This window comes from Pogona vitticeps, chromosome 4 (genome assembly GCF_051106095.1).
Source record: "Pogona vitticeps strain Pit_001003342236 chromosome 4, PviZW2.1, whole genome shotgun sequence".
Taxonomy (NCBI): domain Eukaryota; kingdom Metazoa; phylum Chordata; class Lepidosauria; order Squamata; family Agamidae; genus Pogona; species Pogona vitticeps.
Genome location: NC_135786.1, coordinates 206580686 through 206599153, shown reverse-complemented (window position 1 = coordinate 206599153; position 18468 = coordinate 206580686). Strand labels below are relative to the sequence as shown.

The following is an 18468-nucleotide window of genomic DNA, read 5'->3' as shown; positions in this document are numbered from 1 at the left end:
ATAATATAATATAATATAATATAATATAATATAATATAATATAATATAATATAATATAATATAATATAATATAATATAAATGGTACAATGGCTGAGTAGAGATTTGAACCCAGCTCTCTTGATATATAGTCCAACATCATAGCTACCATACCACACTGACTGCCCATGTATACCTATTTCCTATGCAACTATTCTTCTTTTTTGCTCCAGTTGGTTGATTTGCCCAACCCTGACTGATTTCACCCTATCTTTCATTTCATTTAGATACCCAGTGCAATGTAGTGATGGAGTAGGGAGCCTGGGTTCAAATCTCTGCTTAGCCATGGAAACTCACTGGGGGTGTGGAACTGGTAAAACCTTCTATTGTAGGCATCTTTCAGTCTTGAGAGACTATGGTAATGTGCTCTGAATAGAGGTCTTGGAACAACAACTAGTGTAGCTGAGAAGGCCAATTTGAGAGTGACAATCCCTTCCACACTGAGGACAAATACGATCTGTCCCCTGTCCAGCTCTCTGATTTTGCTGGTTTTGGGATGGCCTCTTTGCCTCGGCCTGCTGGACAAGGGTCTCTTCAAATTGGGAGAGGCTGTGATGCACTGCCTGCCTCCAGGCTGAATGCTCAGATGTCAAAGTTTCCCATCTGTTGAAGTCCATTCTTAAGGCCCTCAGATCCCGCTTGCAAATATCCTTGTATCGCAGCTGTGGTCTCCCGCTGGGGTGCTTTCCCTGCACTAATTCTCCATACAGAAGATCTTTCGGAATCTGACCATCAGCCATTCTCACAACATGCCCGAGCCAACCTAGATGTCACCGTTTCAGTAACTGGTAAAACTATTCCTTAAATGTCTCACTTACTTTGAAAGACTTATTTGGGTTCCTATAAGTCAGTTCTGATTTGATGGCACATAACAGCAACAACATTTTATAATAATAGCCCTTCATGCTGCCCTGTACTCAGTGCTATCCATTCCAACTGGGTTGAGGGAAGGTAAAATAGCCTTTCCCTAATACAGACTCTTCCAAATGTAGAGTACAAGTCACATCATCTAACTTTAGCTACTATGACTGGAGCTTATGGGAGTTTTAGTCCAAAACATGCAGAAGAGCCTTGATTAAATAAGGCTGTTGCAGAAATTCTCAGGCAGATGTCTTCTGCTAGAGCAGTGATCCCCAACCTTGGGCCTCCAGATGTTCTTCAACTTCAGTTCCCAGAAATCCTGGTCAGCAGAGTTGGTGATGAAGGCTTCTGAGAGTTGTAGTCCAAGAACATCCGGAGGGCCAATGTGGGGGACCATTCTGCTACAGCACTCAAAAAATACACACATTGTGGCCAAATGGTGTAGAATACTCTTTACAGGAAAGTACAACTAACCAAATTTTCACATTTACATAGGGATCAGAATGTACATATATCTGTTCTTCACACAACACACACACACACACACACACACACACACACACACACACACACACACACACACACACACACACACACACACACACATGTTCAAAAGGATATACTGTGACCCAGAGCTTAGTTGATTTAGCCATACATAAACCACAGATGGAATTCAGACCTTTGATATGGGTTTGGACTGAGGCATTGAAACAGGGCACGTGTGTGAGAGAGTTTATCCAGCACATATTATACAGCTGCAAAGTCAGTTTCTTGTTTCCTTTCCTGGCTGAAAATTATACTCCAGATATAGAACCTTGTGTTTAGTTAGTAATGAAACATAGGAGTTGATGCACACTTGCTTGGTGAGGCTCGCAGGCTGATGACATCGGGAAAATATCAGATTTCTGATCCATCACAGGTTACAAGTCGTGATGGGGATGTATACTCTCCAGTCTTAGAAGGGACCTCCAAATGCCAGATGCAGAGGAGGGGTATCAGGAGCCAGGTATCTAGTTGTCTTGTGTGCTCCCAGAGGCAACTGGTGGGGCCATTATGAGATACAGGGAGCTGGACTAGATGGGCTCTTGGTCTGATCCAGCAGGGCTCTTCTTATGTTCTTATATGAGTCTCTTCCAACTGCTTGGCCTGCTTCAGATCATATATCTCCTTTAGAAAACCCGTACTAGGTGTCAAAAATAGGCAGAAGAGAAGACTCTGTGTTAAGAACCTCTTTAAATGACTTTCTGAAAGCACCAGCAGAAAGATGCAAAATCATGTTTTGGATGTGTGTGTGTAGGCCATTGGAGGGTTCAGGTCTACTGGACCTATCCAGTTATACTGAGGCTAGTCTTTCTTATGCAACAACTTGCTTCTATCCATTTATACTTCCACTGGTTGTACAAAATAGCTTATCACACTCCAGAAAGTCTAAAAAGCTCTAGTCCAAAAACATCTGGTTAAGGTTAGAAATCACTTCCACAGAGCTAGTTCCCCTTCATAGATTGCTGCCTTGTTGTGGTGAAGGGGCTTGAGTAATTCAGAAAAGGTATGGACTATGTGGTGCAGGGACACCCAAGATGGACAGGTCATAATGGAGAGTTCTGACTAAGTGCGATCCACCTGGAGCAGGAACTGGCAAGCCACTCCGGTATCTTTGTCAAGAAAACTCCATGGACAGAAACAAAAGGCTAAAAGATATGAAGGTCAGAAGATGAGCCCCTCAGGTCGGAAGGCGTCCAACATGCTACTGAGGAAGAGCAGCAGACACGTACAAGTAGCTTCAGAGCTAATGAAGTGGTTGGGCCAAAGCCGAAAGGATGCTCAGCTGCGGACATGCGTGTAAGTGAAAGGAAAGTCCGATGCTGCAAAGAAAAATACTGCATAGGAACCTGGAATGTGAGAGCTATGAACCTTGGTAAGCTGGATGTAGTCAAACAGGAGATGGCAAGAATAAACATTGACATCCTGGGTGTCAGTGAACTAAAATGGATGTGAATGGGCGAATTCAATTCAGACGATTATCATATCTACCATTGTGGGCAAGAATCCCATAGAAGAAATAGAGTAGCCCTCATAGTCAACAAAAGAGTGGGAAAAGCTGCACTGGAATACAATCTCAAAAATGATAGAATGATTTCAATACGAATCCAAGGCAGACCTTTCAACATCACAATAATCCAAGTTTATGCACCAACCACCGATGCTGAAGAGGCTGGAATTGACCAACTCTGAAGCCCACATTTTGTATTTTTAAATTATTCAAAAATACTATAAAGAGTTAGATAATGATTTAATTAGCAAACGGTTTATTAAAATGAATAGTTAACACAAATACTTCAACGCTTCTGCTAATGTTTGCAGTGTCTGGACCTGATAGTCCTGGCCTGAGCCACCTATAGGCCAAACTTATATCCTTGAAGGCTTCCCAGACTCCTCTGCCATTTGCAAGGATGGCTCAGCATACTAGTTACTGTGAATATGGTTCTCTAGAGATAGAAACCATGAAAACTGCTGCCTTACACTAGGTTCATTGCCTGCCCCACACAGAACTGGCTTTCAAAGCATACCATAACATAAATATACAGTGATATCTTATTAAGTCCAAAGGTGTGAGGAAAAATGGCTTCTTATGTTCACAGACATTATCTTGAGGCTGGTTTTCAAAGCAGCATAATCTGGGAGAGGGGAGGACAACTTTTCAGAAGAGAAACAAATCTCATTCTGCAGCAGGTTGCTAAAGAACAAACGGTGACAGCTGTTGGAAGCAGCTCAGAAGTTTGGAATGTTAGAAGCGGATCCAGATGGAATGGATTAGTGAAATGTGTGGAGGTGAGGCAGTCAAAGGTGAGCCATTAATTAATTTTATTGCACACGCAGCAGTGTGACAATTCATGGTACCCTCTTCCTTATTTGGTGGATGTAGTTTTTTGGGAGGTTGAGAACTATTCATTCCTACCTGTCTGACCAGAAGGCATCATCTCCTACCCTCCAGCCCTGCCCGTCACAGATTCCTTTATCTTGAATTCTGCTGTGACAAACAGGAAGGCAGTTAAGGGGGTTCTTTTCACGACATATGCATGCTGGGAAAACTTCAGCTGTCAAATTTCAGTTTGTCGTGCAGCTGTTAAAGACAGGGCTGAATTCAATTATTAGTCCTAACAAGAGTTGACTCATGGAATCAATGGGACTTACACATATGTTGACTCAACAAGTTCTAGTCATTAAGCAGGTCTACTGTAGTTGGACTCACAATGGTCCAGAGAAGTGAAACTACATATGAAGCATGCAGCTCTAATTTGAGCTAATGAAATGTTTTACAATTATGTATGTATCCAGGCTGCAAGCATGTGTCGAGTAGGGAATTAAGAAAGTAATTACTGAGAAATATATTGATACTGTTATCCTTATGACAATCTATACAAAACCAAGATCAGTCTCATGTGTCCTGCCTTCTCCTGGTACACTCCAGATGTTTTGCACTACAAAACCAACCATCATGGCTAGCAGTGATGGCTGCTGGGAGTGGTAATGATTTCACTGGAGAAAGTTAAGCACATGGATAACTTTCCCTCCACTGAAACCACTGGGAATTAAATATGGTAAATTTCTGCTGGATCTTGCCATTGATAGATTAGTTTTTAAGTGAAAATGGACAGAGATTAAAACCTATGCAAAAACAAATAATCTGTGAAAAACAATCTGTTTGTAAAATAACAGAAATTGCTGCATGAGGTCATCTGGAAAAGAGGTGAAAAACACATGTAGCATGCAGAAGTTCTTACGTTGAATGCCTGTTCTCACTTCCTTTTCTCTCCTTTCCACTCTAAAAGGGTATCAGGTAGGATGGCCAGAAACAGAAGAGAACAGACTTTATCTGTTCCATAATATTGGTTTGTGTTGTACAGCGTATGATAGCTGTGGAAATCTCCTTGTCTGCACTACCATGCAGGATCACTGTCAGATTAGTACACAAATTATGTGAGTTGGAAGGAACTCTAAATATGATCTTAAAATATAATTTAGAATCTTATATGACTGTTAGAGTAATGCACAGTCTGTGTCTGTATCTTTTGTTTCATTAATGCTGTGGGCTTCTTAAATTTGGAATAGCTGAGTGTCTAGCCATGTCTTAATCTGTTCCCATACAATAATCCAAAGAGTTCAGTTGTTCACTCTTAAGAACCACCCAGATTTGATTTTCCTTAGAGGAAGAAATGGCATTTTGGTAATATTTACTTTAATTAAAAATATAGAGATAAAGCATAAGTGAACACAAACAACATCTGCATCCCTATTAAGCAGGGATCCCAAAGCAGATTTCTCCTTTGATAATCTCTCCCTGCAACCTTCTTCTTTCAGCGCCCTGTACCCCTCCATGTATGAGGCCCACTCTCATATATGAAACCCATAATGGAATAGTCATTTGGCCTTGATTCTAACTCACTATGTTCCAAAATAGTAGGGCTGGCCCTAATATTAGGCAGAGTGAGCCAACTGTTTCAGGGAGTGAATGCTGGGGAAAGGGATCAGCAGCGAAATGTTGGAGAACAGAGGGATGTGTGTACACCCTTGCCCTGTCCTGTGACACCTTAACTAGGAAGATGTGTTAGTAATTACCAATGATCTAGCTCATCTGAAATGAAATAACACTATCCTTCATAAGAAATGCAACCATACCAGGTTCATGTTAGCCTGTGGTGACAGCTGCTTCTCTGCATGACTTGGAAATGTTTATGCCACTTGCTAATGGTTTTAGCCTGGGGTTAATGCTTTGTTTTGTTCCTCCTAGATTTCTTAGGGCTTGCTTTTTGTATTTAATGCACTTCAGGGCTACTTGTTAGACCACACAAATTGTAACTATTTCCAAAATAGCCAGATCTCTAACAAGCTTGGGAATGGAAAGGCTCATGAGCAGCGGTGGAAGGAAATCAGCTTAAACCCCAAAGACCATATATCCAAAGGAAATGGAAAAATGTTGGGATTCAGGAACATGACAAAATAATAATCTGAGAATCCCTCTTTAAATAATTTCCATGATCCATCGGCTGTTGCAGTAGAGGAGGGTGGGAGAAAGTTTTCCTTTTATGTCCTCATTTATAATTTCATAAACCATCAAATACCTGGGGCTAGAGTTTCTTAGTATGTCTTCTTTTTTCAACTCAAGTATAGCAAGAATGGGCAATCCAGTTTTCACATGCGTGCCCTGACTTGGCTCCATTCCCTTGCATTAACGGGGTATAAGCTTTTGTGTTCAGGAATCGGCACAGTTTCATGTTAGTTCAGATCCTGCTTTCGTTAGAGAGGCATCTTTACCATAAATTGCTTGGCATGTGATTGTTTTCTTAAATATCACATATTGCTTGTGCAGTTTGTAGTTAATACTATACTCTGTCCCAGTTTGTGGCTCAGCTTCTGTTCTTCCTTTTAAGTAGTAAAATTAGTACCTCTCAGACATGCCAATAACCTTAGCCATGGTTATTTGGACAAAACTTACAATTCCTTTCATCCTGGCCTTTGTTTCATCTCTTTTTCATCACCAGGTTTAAATCTTTATAAAATGTGTTTTAACATGCTTTAGGAGATGCCTGGTTATTTATCAACCCATCTGCAAGAAACACTTGTTTTTAATTGATTTCCCTGGTATTTGGATATATATTCTTGCTATTTTAGAACCTAAGATGTATTTTTAGATTTTCCACAGCCCCATATATCTAGGCTATCTCGACATGTCTACTCAGAAGTAAGTCCCTCTGGTTTCAGTGAGATTTATTCACAGTTAGGTACTCAATTACAGCATATAGTTGCTATCCCAAACAGACTTGCTAAATAGTAAATCAGCGGATTTATGGTAAAAAGATTTACTTCCAAGTAAACATGCATTGGATCAGTAAATGTTAAAATTTTCATTGTACTGTATTGTATATTCCCAATAGTCAATATAGTATTTCTCATTGGGAAGAAAGCAAGCAAACAAGCAAGAACAGTTGTGCCTGGAGACCAGAGCTTTGCCCATTTCTGGCATCTCGCATTAAAACAGAGGTGCTCTACCTCAGACCTTTTAAAAGTTTACTGGATTACAGCTTCCATCACTGGTGATAATTGAATATGCTGTCTGGGAATAATGGGAGTGGATTTCAAGAACACTTGGAGGCACAAACTGGGCAATGTGGGTATCTAGATGTTGCTGAACTCCAGCTCACACCATAGAACAATGGAGTTGGAAGGGGCCATATAAGGCCATCAAGTCCAGCTCCATGTTCAATGCAGGAACCCAAATCAAAGTATATGTGACAGATGTCCACCAACATTGGCGGTTTGGGCTAGGGTGATAGGAATGCAACCCAACAACATCTAGAGGGCTTACATGTTGCCCTATATTAAAATATCAAGTGGAGCAGGGCTTCAAAAGACTTTGGACAACTCTTGCCTGCAGGGCCACCTCTCCCACTAGGCAAAATAAAGTGGCTCCAACTACTGACATAGGCTGAGGAGCTGAGAGCAGGATATTTTTCTATGCTTTTAATTATATTTATTGTATTGTAATTTTATCCTCATTGCACTTTATGACTTTGATTTGCACCCCTAATGTATTGATGTTGTTATTTGCTATTTTGCTTCTTTGTTGTTTTATATATTACTTGTTGTAAACCTCCAAGAGTGGCCTTGGCCACCAGATGGGTGGTTGGTAAATAAATAAATAAATAAATAAATAAATAAATAAATAAATAAATAAATAAATAAATAAATAAATGACAGAGGTGCTTGGTGAACACAGTTAAGTGTGCCACAGGGCTTCCCTGTGCTCCCTGATCTAACTTGTTGCCCTCAGATATGGTAGGAGAAGGTGTCTCATTACCGCCACTGTTTAAGCAAGATTCTGGTCAAAGTCTGGTTGGCATCTGTATGTGGAAGAGTGGCGGGGAGGGAAGGCCTTCTTGTTCTTCAGCTACAAGTAGCAAAATGTCTTAGGCTAGCCCTGATTGATAGTGACAGTAGATAAAAGAGGACTGACTCATAGGTAACCTACATGAGCAGCAGATCACATATGGACCTGTGCCTCGACGGGCTAGCTTCAGACCACAGCCAAGAATTAGATGACTGGAGGCTGCTCTCTACTAAAAGCTATCTACTCATTCATCATCCTGCCATATCCCAAACTAGGCCACAACCTGCAAATTAGTATTGCTTGGAAATTTTCCTTTTTGAGACTATCACTTCCATGACCACTCAGCCAGGATGGCCATTGGCTAGGAATTCTAGGAGCTGTAATCCAGAAAAAGGAACTTTACCAAGACAAGAGAACTCTAGACTGCCCAATCTTTCTCTTTCTCTTCTCTTTGCTAGCCAGACTAACTTCAGCCCCAGCAGGAGGCCACCTTGTTATGGTTGTTGTTCCTTTCCTTCTTTTCTTATGCAATCGGAGTAGAAGGCTTTTATCTCCAGCACTAGCAGGAAGTCTTTGAAAATGCCCCCTTTGCTAAAATAAACCAAGGGTGGGTGGAGTATGTGTGTGTGTGTGTACACACACTGCATCCATGTGTGTGTGTGTGTGTGTGTGTGTGTGTGTGTGTGTGTGTGTATGTGTGTGTGTGTGTGTGTGTGTGTGTGTATAATATACAACACAGAGACATAGATGATATATAGATATCTCAGAAAAGAGAAATAGCCCACATAGCTATATGTCTGTCTGTCTGTCTGCATGCATGCATGCATGCATGTATGTGTCTCTTTAAATGTTTTAGCTGTATGGTCTCTTTCTCTTTTTTCATTCTGAATATTTGTCAGCTAGTATCAATCAAGATGATTTTTTAAAAATAGTATTGTTTTGCAATACTACTCTACTCTGCTCTACTCTGATTTTATTGGTTTCAGTAACGTTCTTGTTATTAATTCTGAAAAATGGTTTCATGTGTGTGGGGGGGGGGAAAGGGGGAAGCAAGGAGATTGTCTGGCTTTGCTGGAATCCTCCAGGAACTGATCTTCCTGCAGTTGCTCCAGCCACACGACTCCCAGCATGGCAGTGGCTCCAGCTAATTAGCACACGTGATGAGAATAGGAAACAACAGCCCAAACAATGGTAGCATGGGAATGCAGTGTAAACCTCAATTACACCCCTGCTTTAAAAAAAAAAGAAAAATCAAACAAAGACTGCAACTCACAAGCCAGTCATTGGGAAATCGTCTCCCAGGCTGGGACTGGACAACTGCTGGAGCCAAAGGGGGTGGGTGGGTGGCGGCAGGGAATGTGTTGCCTTCCAGATGTTGTTGGCCTGCGACTCTCCTCATCCCTGACCAGTACAATTAATGATGTGGCATTATGAGAGTTGTAGTCCAACAACTTATGGAAAGCCAGATATTTTCCTCCATCTCTGGTCTAGTGATATTGGTTTGCAGATTTAAACTTAGACTGAAAAGATTGTAACCCACAGATAGTCAAGCTAAGGTACGCATGCATAGCTCATACCAAGCTCTTCACTGACTATAGTATAGCAATTGTTTGTAATTTTTTAGTTACATTCTGATAATCAAACATTTTTAAAGGGCCTCCTTCCATTATTCATTGCTTCTTTTGCTTTCAAGTCCTCCAAGTCATTACCTTGGTTCCCCTTCTGCAATCATCAGGCCAGAAAAACACTGGGAAGCACCCTTTCATTCACCTTAGTCTTCTGATTTTGCACCCTGCAAATATTTTCAAAAAGACAAAACTGAATAATTTCTTTGCCACTTAAATAATGATAGGAAATCTGAAAAATTCCTGTCAAAATGTCTCCAAAACTTGCAAACAAATTGCAACTTTTAAAAATAAGTAGATAACATTACTCATTATATCAAAATGTCTTGTGTAACTATTTGCTACATTACTTTGACTTTCTAATTACTCATTACCCAAAAACAGTTAGTTATAGGCACCCACATGAATTGCAACTACTGTAGTTACTTCCACCCACAGTTTGTTTATATTCTGCCCTTCCACCAGCAAGCTCAAAATGGTATAATAATATTCATGTGCCGTTAAGTCAATTACAACTGAATGATGACCCTTTTCAGAGGTTTTCAGGTAGAAAATAACATAGAAGTGGTTTACCATTCCCTTCTTTTGAGGGCGTCATCAGAGTCTGCAGCTTGCCCAAAGCTACACAGGTTGGCTTACTTGCTGGAATCAAACTCCCAACCTCTGGCTCCACAGCCAGATACTTAAGCCACAGAGGTATCTACTGCTCAAAATTGCATACACTATTCTTTTTCCTCAATACCATCTTATGAGATCAGGCACACTGACAGATACTGTAGTGACTGGACATCCAGTGAGCTTCATGGTTCATTGGAGAATTCATCACAGATCTCCAAATCTTAGCTCTTACTACTACTAAATGACTATGACTACTACTACTGTTGAAAAGACCGACAACTAGGAACTGCATTTGTCACTTCATTTGTGAGGAAAGTTGAGACAATGAAGGTAGTTATCCTCCTCCTAAAATACAGCCAGTTGTTCTGACTGTTGTAGTTCTACGTACAATGGCTGAGGAGAGATCCCAACTTCCCTCGGTTGCTCATACCATCTTGAAAACTCTTAGAGAAGACCCTTGACAGATTAACCACATTGGCTATGGTGCTGTTGCTCTGTGATGTGTAACAGCCGTGGCTAGCCCTTGGGGAAATATTATTCATCATAACAATCTACTGCATTTCTGTAAAACTCATCACGGTGCTTTCTGAGCACATTGGATTTATTGTTTGAAGGTGCAATTCTACATTACTACATTCTACAGAAATAAGTTAAAACAGAGACTCTTTATGGATTTGGATGCTTAAATCTTCAAAAGTATTTCTCTATTTACTTCCTTAGAAAAATCTACACTGCCTTTCACTATGAAATTCCTAGGGTGGTTTCATAAAAGGGGAATCTGCACTATCAAATTTACTGTAAATTGATTTATCTGCAAGTCTCCTTTACCTCTTCTTTTCCAAGGAATTTTAAGTAAGGTAATATTGTGAGGAATCCCCAATGTGAAGTGGATAGAGTAATGGACAAGGACTCAGGAGGTTTGGGTTCAAATTCCCATTCTACCATGGAAACTTACTGGGGGTAAACTGGTAAACCCATTCCTTAAATATGTCACTTACCTTGAAAGCCCTGTTAGGGTCAATATTAAGTCAGATCCAACTTGAAGGCTCCTAACAAGAACAACAAATGCCAGATTACTTTGGGGAGAAACAGGACTGGTGAGGCCATTTAAATTTTTTTTCAGGATTATATTTGCTTTGCTATCATCTCCCGCCCCACCCAGACCCTCTTCTCTACTTATCTCTTCCAGACATTTAGTGTTAGGATAACTTGCAAATTGTCTGTGAACTTGTTTGATTGCTATTATTCCAATATTATGAAATAGTTTGTGAGGTCTATATGACATGCGTTTGTACTGCAGACCTAAATCATACTTTTTAATAGAGATATTTCTGTGAACATCCTTCAGGTGTTACCAGGTACAGAGGGTCTTGCCTGGCAGCCATGCTGCGGCTCCTGCCTTTGCCTTCTTTGGCTGATATACATGTCCCCACCACCACTAAACCCAACTGGGATCTATGTGGTACTTACCTGTGTGCATAGCATCGTATCACAAGGTGACACTAGGGGATGGTTGATGGACACGGGAAGTGGCCTTTGCATATGTTGGCTACAGGTGTGTGTGGCTGTTGGGTTCAGTTCTGCATCCCATCAATACATGAGCATATTCATATGAACACACTCTTCAACTGCTAGTGGTTGAATTAGAGCATTGCCAGCACAGCAAAAAGTGAAAATAAATGATTTGTGGTACTTTTACATTTACAACCCATCTCCTGCATCTGAGGAAGTGGGTTGTAAACTTCAAATGCTCATGCCAACATAAATCTGCCAGCATTAAAGGTACCTCAAGACTCTTCTCCCAATTATTCTTTCTTATTTTTGGTTGTGCTTGAAATGCGTTCTGTGTCACCATAACCTAGTGTTTTTTTAGTGAATCAGCCAATTGAATGGTGCAAAAGAACCACTACGTCATCGAATAGCATCTTAACATTAAAACCATATTCAACAAAGACAGTTCACACCTCCAACTGTGAACCACTGTATGATACGCTGAGCAGTGTACATTCATATGTGAATCAGACTGACTGTGTGTCCTGTGATAGGATATGTGTGTGTGTGTGTGTGTTGGGAAGATATGTTAGGTGTATCTGTGGTTATACAGCTGGGACTGAAACCTTGTGCTATGTTAAAAATTAATTTTACATAAATAGTCTAAAATATGTTTCCATTGTTCATTGGGTCTGCTGAGGCTGCTCAGCGTCAACCCTTTTAAGGGATGCAGACAAATTTGTCCTATTCAGAATTGTTGCTACTCACCTAAAGTTGTCAAGATAACTTGTGTGGCACACTGCCTGTAGTCTTGAAAGAAGACTGCAAAGATATTATTCAGATCCATAATAAAGCTCACGGAGTGATTCAATCAGTCACAGTCCTTCACACTAAAGACTGTACCACAGTTGAACAACAATTTTTTTTTCAAATGCAAGAGTAGGTGATACTTTTTATTGGATCATTACAAATGGGTATTCCGTTTCAGATTGGACATGCTATTAAGCCCTGGGGCCTACAACACTGTGTTGCTGTTATATGCCATCAAGTAGCCTCTGACTTATGGTGATCCTATGAATGAGTGATATCCAAAATGTCTTTTTCTCAACAACTCTGCTCAGCTCTTGTTTTTTTAGTTTATATTTTTATTATTTTTAAAACAGAAAATAAATACAAAAAAACAGTGCTTACTATACATTAAATTCTACTGTGGACCCCATACTCACGGGACCCCATTGAACAATATTTTTATTACAAACTTCATTTCCAAAACTGTATAGATTGTTTAGAGGCTTTCCCCATTTCTTTCACTAATACAAATTCAACAAATCCACCCCAAATAGCACAAAAAATATTGGAACTTATTTCCCCTCTTTTTATGTTGCGTTCAATAGTCAATTTATCATTTAATGCAATGTCCCAGACTTCACCATACCAGTCTTCTAATTTAATATCATTTTTGTCTTTCCCAAACCTAGCTATTAATATTCTAGCACTTGTCATAAAGTAGAAATCAATTCCTTCGAATAATAATCAAGATCTATCTTATCAAAAATTAACAAAGCAATTTTAGAATTAAATTCAATATCTTTAACAAATATATCACATATTTCCTTAAAAAGCAGTTTCAAAATTTCTTAACCAATTTACAATCCCACCATATGATAATATGTGCCAATTTCTTCATCACATTTCCAACAAGCTTTAGAGTAATCTGAATTTATCATGTATTTGCGAAGGCTTTCACGGCCAGGATCTAATGGTTGTTGTGGGTTTTTCGGGCTCTTTGGCCATGCAGAGCACAGAGTGCTGTCCTCTGAAGATGCTGGCCACAGAGACTGGCGAAAAGTTAGGAAGAACAACCTTCAGAACACGGCCAAAGAGCCCGAAAAACCCACAACCATGTATTATATTCATTTTCACAGGAGTCAAATACCACATTAAACAGATTAAATTTTTTTCCCTTTATTCTTATCGATATTGACCTTAAAACTCCCATCCTCCACATTTTTATCCAATCCTCTATTTTAGTTTCTGTCTTTAAATCATTTTCCCAAATTAATTTCAAACCTTCTATTCCCCTTTTTCCTCTTGTTCCAAAATTATATTATATATTCTACTTATTACTCCCTTCATCAAATCATCTTTCAACATATCTTCATGTGATGATAGAAATTGTTCGTACTTAGTGCATTCTCTACATTTACCATTAGTTTTCAACCTATCATTTGTGTCTAACTGAATATAAATATACCATGATAGTTTATTAGTTTGAAGTTTAACTCTAATAAACTCCTTCGATCCCATTTTATTCATCCAATCCTTAAATCTTGCAACACTTTTATCCTTAAACAAATCTACTAAACCCTTTAGGTTTGTAGGAAATTTTTCTATTTCAGTCACTAATTTTAATGGTGAAGTTGAGGGACATAGCTTCTCTCTATATCTATTCCATATATTTAACATATTTCTTAAAAAGGGGCTTTTTGTCTGATTTATTGTATTTCTTTTTACTACATTAAACAAGTATTTTTCAACATTCCCATTTCTTTCTGAGGATTCCATATCCCACCAAATTAATTTTTCTTTATTGTATATAATCTCTCTAATAATTCTTAATTGATTTGCTATATAATAATTTTTTACATTACGCATACCTAAACCTCCTTTTTTTGGGTCTTCTACCAATATCTTTTATTTATTCTAGATTTTTTACCTTGATTGCAAAATCCATTAACTAATTGCTGCCAATACTTGAAATCTTCTTCTTCTAATTGTATCGGGAGCATCCTAAATAAAAGGTAATTTTTGATAATATTTTCATTTTAATCATAGTGATTCTCCCAAACCATGATAATTTCAATTTAGAGTACTCTTGCAATTTATCTTTGATATCACTTTTTAGTTTATTAATTTTTTCTCCTTTAATTCTTGAGTCATTTTAACAATATTTATACCTAAATATTTAAGATTACACATTTTAAAACTATATTTATTCATAAACATTTCTTGTTCCTGTTTATTGTGATTAAACATCATTATTTGTGTTTTTTGCCAATTAATAATTAATCCTGTTATTTCCCCAAATTTTTCTAAGTGCTTTTTAATATTGTCCATACTCTGTAATGGGTTTTTAATAGATTCAATAATGAATCATCTGCTCAGCTCTTGTAAAATCAAGTCTGGGGTTACTTCACAGACTCAATCTCAATATTTGGTCTCCCTCTTTTCCTGCTGCTTTCAAGCTTTCCCGACAACATTGTCTTTTCCAAAGAATCTTGCCTTCTCCTGATGTGCCCCAAGTAGGACAGTCTCAGTTTCAACATTTTTGCCTCCAGAGATCATTCAGGCTTGATTTGTTCTTGGATCTCCTTATTCTGTCAGTCCAGGGTATCCACTACACATGGTGAAAGGGTTTGAGTGTGTCAGTGAGGCTGAGAGCAACACTGTCAGGAGGCTAGACTCCATTGCAAGCCTGGGCTCCTAACAAGGTCACCCAAGGCAGAAAGGGTGACAGCGGGGGGCACCAGACGAAGATGCATCCACCCTCTGCAGGGCAGTTACTGGGCACCCACAGTAGCTGAAAGAGACACGGGCAGAAGCGACAAGGGCAATGACACTCAAACTAACTTTTGTCAGTGCTGTGCAGTGGGTGGCAATGGTAAACCCCAGCTAACTTTTCTTACCATTAAAACTCTATAATGAAGCAGTTCAAATTCAATACTGTACTTTGGGGGCATTAGATCTTTGTATTGGCTGAGGTAGGGATGCTAGAACCCATTAGCTGATCTGGAAGGGATGCTAGAACCATTAGCTGATCTGGGGAAAGTAATCAATCATGAATTTTCAGGATTTGGTATATTAATTTGAAACAATCACTCTTCTGTTGTTTCTCCTTCAAGGGAAAAAAAGGTCCAAAGAGAAAAGTTTTAGAGTTAATTTAGCAGACCTACTACAACAAAGGTCAACAGCAGCTGGTTTCCTGTTTAGGGTGCCTTAAACCAGCAACCCCTGTCCTTTTGTTGTTATTTTGACTAGATTCATGCAACTGCCCTACAGGAGAAGGAAACAGGAAAGGACAGGAAATGCATCCAGAAATAAACACTGACCTCCCCCACTCCCCAGACGCTGGCGTGGTACAAAGAAATGGTTAGACTCCCCCACCCACCAGGACTGATCTGTGGTTTGCTGGACAGCAGTCAGCTCTTCCTCTGAAAGACTTAGTGATCCACATCTCCAGAAAAGAGAAGAAAGCATGATTTCAACACTTCTCTGTTCAGACAGTTCTTGGCTGCTGAAAATCCGTTTAGGGCTATAACATATGAAAATAAATCCTTGGACATCTTGTCTTGCTTCAATCCCCAGGGTGAACACAAGGAATCCTAAGGCCAGTTCAAAGGTAAATTAAACATTTAAGAGTCTGCAGACAGAAAAGCAGTAGCAGAACTGTTTTCTCCTCCTGCTTGCCATCATGCAGAACTCTGGTATAGTAAGCAGGAGAGAAAAATAAGTAGAAAAAATATAGGCAGAGCTTGTTGCTTTAAATAATTAATTAATTACCCTTTAACCATGGCATTCCCCTGTAGTCAGTTACCATTATAACTACAATTTTAAAAATGTATCTGCTACTTCCCTGTTTCTGAAAATTAATTCCTTTGGAATTACTAAAAACCTATCTGAATGTTGCAAGGCACAAAACCCCCTCCTCCCATTTACTTTATTATTGCTTCAGGACCCACAGTAGAACATTAGGCAGCAGTGTGATCAATCCATTAGTCCTCCTCTAACACTGAGTGTAGCTATGGCACATAACTATAAATGTAACTGGAAAGTTCTTACAGGAGGCTGAAATGCTATCTCTTGTTAAGTTATAGCAATAACATAATATATGCCTTTTTATTGTTCAAAGGAATTGATTAGAAGTTGTTAGCTATCTGTAAATGGTTTACCTCCAAACTACAACTAGACATCAGAGTCCGGGAATGATCCCCAACAACTCCAGGTAGGGTTAGAAAAACCCTTGCCTAAAACCCTACCAAGGAGTGTCAACAAATCCTGGCCTAGACAACCTTGCCTGACTCAGTGAAAGGCAGCTTCCTGCCTGTCCCGTCATCTGACCAGACAGCCTGTAGGTTGCAGGTAATTAGTCCCTTTAGCATCCCATCTGATTCATCTGCAAGTACTTACCCAGGCATGCCTGGATGTTAGCTGCCCCCATAAATTTCTTTTGAAGTGGCTAGAAAGAGGCTAAAAGAATCCCAGAGGTCTCTTAGGTCAGCACTGAGCATCAAAAGCAGATGTGTACATTGTAAAATTGTTCTGTTCAGACTCCCTGTGTGTATCAGGGCTTCCAGGTGTGAATTGCCTCCTCTTCTCCTGACCTGTACCGATGGCCAGGTTGGTTGGCGCTGATACAAATCAGTCCAACAACATCTGGATGGCCACAGGGCTGCTATATACACAGTGAAACAATTCAGCACACAGGTACATGAACATTTCTAGGAGTATAGCATCTTCTCATTGAAATAAGACTATAAGACGTGTGTACATGGAATATATTACAAGACACAGGAGCTTGGGCTGCATGGATGGCTAGGTTTGGGGTGCCCACCCCCCTTATTTATTTTACTTTTCTTCCTGATAGAAAGTGAAAAACATAGTTCTAAATGATCTTTCAGATATTGGCTAGCACCTAAATAGGTCATCTTCACAAATGGTCAGCTATGATTAGGGTCCATTTCTGCTATTTTGACTGGTTTCGGGTAACTCAGATCACAATCAGCTTGCTGAGAAGACTGTCAACACTCCCACAGCCTTAAAGCTGAATAGGTACCCGCACAACCCTTTTATATTGGATTCTGTATAGGGGAAAGGGAGACAATAAATTAAAAGAAATGAACTACAGTTTATAAATATGGCCCACTTGGGAAGATCGTGCAGCAATTAATTGGCCTAGGATTCAGAATACTTGGGTTCCTATTCTCATACAGGAAGCTCAGCAGGTGACCCGGGTCAGTCACACTTTCTAACCTACCTCACAGGGATGTTGAGAGGATAAAAACAGGAAGACCTAATGAGCTCCTTGGAAAGGCAGAGTACAAATGTAGATAAAATCCCTAACAACATATTTAACCCGTGCCTCATGTTATTGTTGTACAGCAGGTCATTTGCCCCTGTATTTGTGAAGTGACCCCATTGAACTTCTGTCTGCGATGTCCCATTCACACGCTTAAAAAAAAGAAAAGACTTCACTAGTGTCAGGAAGCAATAAACACCCGCGTGTTCCTTAAGGGGGAAAAAACCCGAGGAAGTTGCCATAGATATAGTTACAGACCATAGATAATACGATCAGGAGCTTGAGCTAAAGGAGCCTTGGGATCTTTTTTTATCTCCCCGCGATTTCCCCAAATGTTGCCGGGCAGGCCTCAGACGGCAAAGTGCCGTTGAAAATTCAAGGAAACCCACCTCGGAAATTACCCCACGGGAGAAGCCGGTACGACTTGGACCTGCTTAGCTCTGCCTGCCAGGACTGGAAAGCGAGGAGCTTCTCTTGGGCTCCGAACTACAACGGGGCTGGTCGGAGGAGGGGGGGTGTGAGAGGGGGCGCCGGGGCTCCCAAGCAATCCCCCGTTCCCCGCGAGGCTCCCGGCGGCAGCGGCGGCGGCCCTTTGTGACGCCGGCGGCCGAGCGCGCTGGGCAACACCAGCCGCCGGCCCCAGCGCCATCGCCGCTCCACCCCGCGCCCAGGGGAGGTTCACACGCGGCAGCCGCCGCTCCTGCACGCCCCGCTCAGCGCCAGCGCCGTCGCCGCCGGCCCCGCTTGGCTGCCAGCCGGGGACAGAGCAACTTTCCCACGGCTGCTCGGCCACGCGTGTGGCTTTTACCAGCTCCCACCTGGCCCGGCGCCCGGCCAATGGCCACAAGCGGGAGCGGCGGGAAAAGGGAAGGGG

The 18468-nt window shown here is 40.6% G+C and overlaps 1 protein-coding gene and 1 long non-coding RNA gene across 2 annotated transcripts in view; one reads left to right on the top strand and one right to left on the bottom strand.

The window, feature by feature from the left end:
- Nucleotides 1-18468, top strand: part of LOC144589259 (uncharacterized) — a 486230-nt gene that overhangs the window by 125277 nt on the left and 342485 nt on the right. The gene's annotated exons all lie outside the window — the stretch shown is intronic.
- Nucleotides 7405-18428, bottom strand: LOC140706960 (uncharacterized). The gene is made up of 3 exons (XR_012086935.2): nt 17984-18428; nt 11026-11076; nt 7405-9576 (listed from the first exon to the last, which is right to left on the bottom strand). It is a non-coding gene; the product is annotated as an uncharacterized LOC140706960 (long non-coding RNA).